This window comes from Lactuca saligna, chromosome 1 (genome assembly GCF_052625555.1).
Source record: "Lactuca saligna cultivar CGN05327 chromosome 1, ASM5262555v1, whole genome shotgun sequence".
Taxonomy (NCBI): domain Eukaryota; kingdom Viridiplantae; phylum Streptophyta; class Magnoliopsida; order Asterales; family Asteraceae; genus Lactuca; species Lactuca saligna.
The window spans coordinates 77384021-77392688 of record NC_136417.1 but is presented as its reverse complement, the minus strand read 5'-3'; the positions used below and the strand labels follow the sequence as shown (position 1 = coordinate 77392688).

The window sequence follows — 8668 nt, the reverse complement described above, 5'->3', positions numbered from 1 at the left end:
GGGGTCGAAAACGACTTTTCGACAAAAGATTATTTAGAATAAATAATCTTAACCAAGTTGTGTAATATGTTTCAAGGTTTCCGTACATATAAAGAATGCCGAAATCCGAGTTATAACGAAGAAGTTATGGCCCGTCGAAGTTTAGCGACGGAACCGGCACGACATCGGGAAGCGTAAATAGTGAATTTACGATAGAAGACTTTTTAGCCTTAGCAACCTAAACAAAAGTTGTATAATATGTTAAACTAAGAACATCGATAAAAAGAACGCCCAAATCTGACTTCGTATGAAGAAGTTATGATTTTTCTAAGATTCGGCTTAGCAGTGCACGGCCCGAAACTCGAATTTTAGTTCGAGCGGTTTTTGGCTTACGTGACCTAAATGAGAGTTGAATATCTCATTAATAGGAACTCAACGGTAAAAAGACAGACGAAAACGGAGTCCGTATGAAGGAGTTATGAATTCTTCGCGGTCATTTAACAGTCTAAACGCCTCCTACTGTTAAATTTGAGATCGGTCGAGAATTAGCCGACGGAGTCTAAATGAAAGTTGTAGATCTTGATTTTACCTACGTGTGGATATAAAGAACGTAGAAAACGGAGCTCGTATGCGAAAGTTATGATTTTTCTAAGTTTGAAGGCTGATACGCGATAGGGGGTGACGTGGCACCACCAGAATTGGACACGTGGCACCACCAGAAGGCCACCACATGGACCAACTCGGCGAGTAGGTCCCCCCTACTCGGCGAGTAGGCCAGTCAGCACCCCTATAAATAGAGGTGCCGGGTTCCATTCATTCTCACACCTTCCAACTTCTCTTTCTCTCTCTAAACTCTCTCTCTAAGCCTCCCTAACCCCCTAAAGCCTAGGGTAACTCCCTAGCACGAGGCGGAAGCCCCGGAGCGCCCGACGGCTCCGAGAAAAGGGTCTTTCAGCTCGGAAATGCTGCTCCAGCGAAGCCCGGTTTTCGAGAAAACCTGCTGTAAGTGAGCTATGCCTACGCTATCTTTAGTATAGCTTATGTTTTAATATAGTAACATTATTAGGAACTTATAATGAGTATTTGGGCTATTATTATGAGTTATATTGAGTGTTATTTAACGCTGGTATAATAATAATAATAGTCGGACTATTAGTTTGTCGCGGTTATCGTTAGACTAAACCCTAGTGGTATTAATACTAGGTTTTATCGAAGGAATTTGCTTTGAGAGTATCGAAGCGCTGTCCGAGTGTTGAGTCACCACCTTTCAGGTGAGTGCATAGTCCCTTTCATCTTACACATAGATATGAAGTATTTTATATAAACTACGTGTTATGTGTGCATATTATCTGAATACTTGTTGTCTATGATGGATGAACGTTTTATACATGTTTTAAAGAACTTAAACTGTATACGTATTTTATATATACGAATATGTTGGGTATGAGATGGGTAGATGAATGATGAGAGATAGAAGATGATGTGAGTATACATTGGCAGCTATAGACTTAGTGCCTATGGGACAAACACTGGTAGCTATGGACTTAGTACCTGTCAGACGTTGGTAGCTATGGATTTAGTACCTGTTAGGAGTTGGTAGCTATGGACTTAGTACCTATTTGTTAGACGCTGGTAGCTATGGATTTAGTACCTGTAGGAATTGGTAGCTATGGACTTAGTACCTGTTGAGCACGGGTAGCTATGAATTTAGTACCCGATGAGTAAGATATAGCAGCTATGGAATTAGTGCTTTACGAACGAATATCGGCAGCTATGGATTTAGTGCCAGTCCTAGAACCCTGGAAGTAAGGGACTTCGGAATAAACGAATGAAGGATAGATGAATCTTAGGTTAAATCCTTAAAGAGTAAAGAAGATAATGGGGATGGGTAATTGGGTTGATTGTTTGATTAAACATAATAATTATATTATTGTGGGTTGAAAACCCTATGTACTCACCAGGTTTCCCAACCTGACCCACTCAGTTTATGTATATCACAGGTGACGAAATGAAGTGACATTACACTGAGAGATTTAAAGAGATGTAGATCACTAGTGTAAATAATTGTAAGTTCTGTTTATGCTTATGTTTCTGTATTAACGATGACATCCCAAACGTTTTAAGATGAATAAAAATACGTTTCTTCGAAAATGTTTTAATAACGTATTTATCGTGTTTTTTTGGGAACAAATTTCGCAACCTTTTTATAAAATGAAGTACTCTGATTTTCATAAAGCATAAACAAAATCGGTCTTTTCTGGCTGTGATTTTGGGGATGTCACAGTTGGTATCAGAGCATTAGTTTAAGCGAACTAGGAATATGGATTTATTTCTAGACTTAAACTTAGAATGCTAGGTGATGATTGTGAGGTGTGAGCACTAGCTTATTTTAGGAATGATGCCTAAATTGCTTTTATGTGCTAAATTTAATCAGCATGTGAAGTAAACGGTGAATGGGTGATTTGATGCTACTTTCTAGTGACACACCGGAGTTGAAAACACCAAAAGCGATATGGATCCAAAATTCATATCCCGACATTCCCCCGGAATAAGTACGGGTAGCCTCCCGTAAAAACATGGAAAACTCGTGGGTCATTGTCTCGTGGGCTTCGTATAAACCCATCCTCCATGAAAATTCTACCAAGCTGCACTCCCTATATTCCCCACCCAAACAAAAGACCAATGCTTGTGGGAAAGTGGATCTTGGACATTCTCGTGAAACGCCACGATGGAAAAGAACTCAACACACAATTCCTTGTAGGCTCTTTCTTGGATGGCGAACAAATTACCCCATCCCTTGCATGTAAACGAACACCCGTTTCCCATAAAAGTTTTGGTAAGAAACGGGTTTAGTCTTTCAACGAGTCCAACCTCCTAAAGCCTTTGCCAATTAACTGTTGGGGTAATAGCAAACTCCCTGTTGTGTAACCATCCCAATCTAGTGTTGTATCGGGCGAGCACGTCCCTAGATATATTTGTCGGGAATACGTAAAACGGGTGCAAATTAGCAATCCCGCCTTGGTCGTCACCAACCTCACGTCTAGGTGCCATTTTCCTACAAAAATAAACAAACAACAAAAACAAAACCAAAAAATCCAAAATATTAGATAATCCACAAACAGATTGTGGAAGTACCAGACTCACCTTGTGAGTCTTAAGAAACTCACCTCGCGAGTTCGCTATTGACAGCGAAAATGGGTCTTAATAATCATAAATCGTGACTTAATTTTTGTTAGGGTTTGCTCATGAACCATTTCTAAGAACAATCAAGTAACATGCAATGGATGAATAACACATTTGGGGAAAATTTTCAACATTTAAGCATATGAAATAACCTAGCCCTTAAATCAACAAATTTGTGAAAATTAACCAAAAGAAATAAGATATATTTACCTTTGTGAAGAAGATTACGTAAGAAAAAGGATTAAATTAAGTAAATCTAGGCCAAAATCGGGTGGGGGGACCAAAGAACAATCTTCACTTCATGAGGTTGTGAAAGTGGTTTGGTCAAAAAGGATTTTGAATTGTTTAAGTTGTGGTCTCGTGTTCTTTCTGGATTCACGACGTGAATACTTACGAACTCACATCGTGAGTGTTTGTGGGCTAACGTGGTGGGGCCATTTAATTACACAATAATGGGCTTACATATTCAATTGTTTAAAATGTCCCACACCGTATGTTTTTTTGGCTCACGAGGTGAATATTCTCGAACTCACCTCGTGAGTTATGTCTGAAAAAAAAATCAAGCCTAATTGACAATTCTTTTTAATTGCTACTTAATTTAGGAACCCCACACTCAACTTTTACCAGTTAATTTAGATGATTAGATGATTGAATATCTAAAAAAAACTAAATATGCAAAAAATAAATTAAAGACATAAAGGAAAGAAAATTCAAACCAAACTTGAGTTGCCTCCCGAGAAGCGCTTCTTTTTGAAGGAGTCGTAAGCCGGACTCCATGCCTCCTTACATTGAGCTATCAGAGGAGTCCACCATCTGCTCCTTCTGTTCTTTCCATCGCCTCTTATACGCCTGAACTCGTCTAATGTACGCCTTCTTTGAATTTTCTTTTTTAGTTTTTACTTCATCTATGTCGAGCTTGCGTTTAATCCCTTTAGTCTTTAATTTTTCATTATTATTATTAAGCTCCATAGGAGTCTTTTCTTCCTTTAATACTGGACTCGTCTCCTTGGAAATTGCCTCATCTTCATTACTCGACAAATCATCGCTTTCCTCACTCATAAAAGTTGTTGGTTTTGAGTAGGTAATAACTTCAATGAAGAACGGGACGGATGCTCTCAATTTTGTTTGTTGGACTTGTTGAATTGTTTTGATTTCTTCCTCCATGAGCTTTTCTAATTCCTCAAGTTCATTATTTTCGTCTATATTGAAAACCCCTTCTTGAACATCACTCCCTTGGAAACCATCTTTTATTCCAAAAATTTCCTTCTCATCTCCAACTCTCAAAGTGAGCTTGGATTCACGTATATCAACCAAAGCCCCAACATTATTTAGTAACGGGTGACCAAGAATAATCAAAACATCGGGGTCTTCTTTCATATCTAAAACCACAAAATCTATTGGAAAAACAAATTTCCCAATTTTTACGAAAATATCTTCCACAATGCCCCTTGGGTGCGTCACTGAACGGTTTGCCATGTGAATAGTCATCTTTGTAGCCTTCATTATCTGAATGTTCAACTTTTGATAAAATGAAAAAGGCATTAAATTTATGCTAGCCCCAGAATTGGCTAAAGCATAAATCTTCATATTATTCCCAAACTCACATGGAAGAGTGAGGCGTCCAGGATCTCCCATCTTCTTAGGCAACTCTCCCAGTACAGCTCTTGAGCTTTGTTCACTAAGAATGACCTTAGAATTATTCTTCAACTCCTGACGGGTGTCTACAAGATCTTGTAGGAGCTTCGCATATGCTGGAATTTTCGAAAGCGAATCGATAAAAGGGGTATTAACTGGAATACCCTTTATTAGCTGAATAAACTCTAGATGTTCCCTTTCCAGTACACTGAGATTAGCTCGAGACGGGAATGGTAAAGGCGGTCGATTAGCAGGAACGGATTCTAACTTTTTCTGTTCAGATCGAGCCCACGACGTGAGCATAGCGGACTCACGACGTAAGTCTGGTGTTTCAACAATGTCTTCATTTTTGAGCTTCGACTTCTTTGGATCTGGATCGGGCTACTTTGGTTCCACTTCTAGTGCCTCCAAGAACTCAGATATTTCCTCTTCTTTAGTATCAATAGCCATAACATGATGTTGAGCTTTCTTTTCGGGAAGTTGTGAAGATAATTTGTTATTAATCAAAGTAGTGAGTTGACCAACTTGGACTTCTAAACTATGAATCGATGCTTGATGATTTCTTAATGAAGCTTGCTGGTCAATCATCATTTTGTGTTGTTCTTTCATCATATTCACGTGTTCCTTTAGCACTACATTGCTTCCAAGAATTGGGTCAACATGTGTTCTAAGTCTACTTTCTTCTCGGTTGGTGGCTGCTCTTTTTGGTAGAAGCCTCGGCCTGTTTGCTTATATTTCTCTTCCTTTTGCTTCTTGTATTCATCGTATGATAGCCACTTTTTCTTTGGTTTTCTCCAATCTTCATCATACTTGTCCCCACTCGAGTAGCAAACTTGAGCCTTCTTGTTCCCATACTCATCCAAATGGCAATCTTTAGTCAAGTGTGGACCATTACATCGTTCACAAGCAACTCTAATTACATGAATTGGTCCATTTGGGTCAATCTACGGTCCATAGTATTTAACATTGCCATCATAGCAACCATTTCGTCAGAATGTGCACTCCCAACTCCTTTCACGCTTTCATTCCTTGGATTGTGGTATTCACGAGAATGTTTTGCAAATTCTTCAAATAATTCCTTAACTTCGCCCGTATTTTTCTTTGTAAGTGGTCCTTGAGAATCAAGGAGTTGTCTTGTCATAACATTGACCCCATCATAGAATATGGACACTTCTTGTTGAATGTTAAGGTCATGTTGAGGACAATTCCTTAACAACCCTTTGTAACGCTCCCATGCTTCGTAAAGTGACTCCCCCAGGTTTTGCTCAAAATTAGCTATTACCTTCTTGAGTTTAGCTATCTTGGATGGTGGACAGAATTGGTCTAGAAACTGCTCATGCATTTGAGCCCAAGTAGTGATTGTTCCAAGTCGAAGTGATTTTAACCAATCCTTAGCAGCTCCTTTAAAAGTAATAGGAAGCATCCTTAGCAAGACGGTATCTCTATTAACATTCGCGACATTAAACTAATCAACAATGTCGTTGACTTCATCCAACTGCTTAAATGCATCCTCATGATCTTTTCCATAGAATGGGATATCTATCAGTGCAGAAAGGATATGTCCTTTCAGCTCGAATGTGGCAGTGGCAGGAATGGCAGGTTGTACTAAGCCTGGACCAACATCATCTCAAATTCTTTTTTTTGTAAGCTCCCGTAGACATTTCTTCAATATTAGCCATCTCATTCCTTGGCTTGTTCTTGGGTTCACTTGTATGTAATTCAAATTCAGGCTCGGTATCGTATTCAGATTCAGTTTGGATAGGTATTTGATCTAAGTTTTCAACCTTGCTCTTGTTCTTTGAAGATGAACTCGACTCCTCCGTTTTCTTCCCCGACTTCTTTGAGAACACTGACTTGAATTCTTGTAAAGGTGTCTTCTTTGGTGTTTGATCTTCTTTCACGTTCTTATCCTTCTTTTTGTGAAGGGCGGATTCTGGATCTTCAAGTGGTGGTACCAAAAGTGTGTTAGAGCCTCTGGTCATGAACTCCTTAAATAAAACAAAAAATAAAAACATAAAACTGAACTAAGAAACACAAACTAAAATAAAAGGAAAACAAAGAAAACAAGAACTACTGAATTCACGTTGTGAGCTTAAGGCTCACATCGTGAATCGGGAACTAGAACAAAAACTAAAGCTGGAAAAGTAACTTTTTGCAGGTTATTACCCCACAAAAAGGATCGATCAGTCTAAAGCAAATAAATAAACAATCAAATAAGCCGTTTCCCGGCAACGACGCTAAAAACATGATGCGTGCAATAAGCTACACCTAATTTTATATTTATAACCTAACTAACTCAACTAACTAAATTGCACCTTGACAGTGTACCTAGTCAAATTGTAGAATAGTTTAGGTAAGTCGGGTGTCGATCACAGGGAACGGTTTTGACTAATTTATTTTTCTACTACTAAACTAACCTAATTATTAACAAAGAGCAGGGTTTTATCTAATTTTGCAAGTTTATATGAACTTAATTCTTTAACACAACCTCAATCAATATACAAAACACTTCTGTTAGTTCGAATCCACTTTCACTCAATGGTGATACATTAGTTATGACTAGTACTGTTGGTTACCAATTAATAATGTATTAGCAATTTAGTTCTAAATCTACTAGTCATTAATCAATTCATGAAATTCTATGTATGGTCACACAATAGTTAACACAAAATCAATTATTATATGAAATTGGAACTATGTAAGATTGATTTGATAAACACACATTATGGTCATAATCATGAATTCTCTAGCACAGTTTAATTTTAATATTTAGTTTCTTAACTAAGATTGGTTTGATCTTAGCTCTAATAAACTAGTGTTCACTGAATTATTAGGCATTCAAATTCATGCAGATTTGTATCAAGGATATATATATATATATATATATATATATATATATATATATATATATATATATATATATATATATATATAGTTGTGAATTTTGCCCGATTCACCTCGTGAATTTTCAAGATTCACCTCGTGAATACGTAAATATTTGTATACAACACGGATTCCTGATCCGCAATGTTTATATTCTAGATGGATATACTTACCTCGTGAATCTTCTAACTCTCACCTCGTGAATACACATTTTTCTGATTTTCTTGTCTTTCAAGCCTTCAACCTCCAAAGTTCCATTCTTTAACGCTTTAGTCCTTTTTCTTCAAAACGTCTTCTTTTTGGCTGCAAAATAAAATTTAACCTTATAGGTACCATTATTCTATGAAAATAACCAAAATATATATAAAAATGTATTTAAATATTGCCTAAAAATACGTATAAATATGGCAATATCAACTATCACCCCCTAACTTTCATAATCGGTCATAGATCCAAACCTGCTCAACTATTCTATCCTAGTATGACACACACATCTCCCATATGGATGGGAATAAAGTCAATCGGGTAAGACACCTCGAATATCTCTAAAGTATAGTCCTGAAAAACAATCGAGGCTACAATCCCATGCTCGTTGGCGACATAGACTCGCAACGGTCACTCCAGCTCCTCAACATTCATAACAAAATCCCTACTAAAGGACTAGGACACGTACCACTGACTCACACCCAAGTCAAATAGCACAAGAGCAAACACAGAGTTCATTAAGAAGGTACCTAGCAAAAATACAATCATAAGCATATAAGGAAATAACTTGACATAATAATAAATGAGAGCATACCAGTAATGACGTCAGGAGCCGCCTTGGCCTCCTCTGTTGTGAGCTGAAAAACATGACCCCTGGCCTTCAAGACCTCAACTCTACCCCGGTGTCCATCTGTAATCTTCAAAGTATCTGGTACTAGAGCCTTTACTGGTCTTGCAACGAAAAAGGGATAGTTGGCCTTCACATGGCCAACCTAGTCACAGT

At 37.9% G+C, this 8668-nt stretch overlaps 1 non-coding gene across 1 annotated transcript; it reads left to right on the top strand.

Annotated features, from left to right (window-relative positions):
* Positions 1-5984: 5984 nt before the first annotated feature.
* LOC145027902 (small nucleolar RNA R71) lies at positions 5985-6091 on the top strand. The gene has a single exon (XR_013675664.1). It is a non-coding gene; the product is annotated as a small nucleolar RNA R71 (small nucleolar RNA).
* Positions 6092-8668: the final 2577 nt, after the last annotated feature.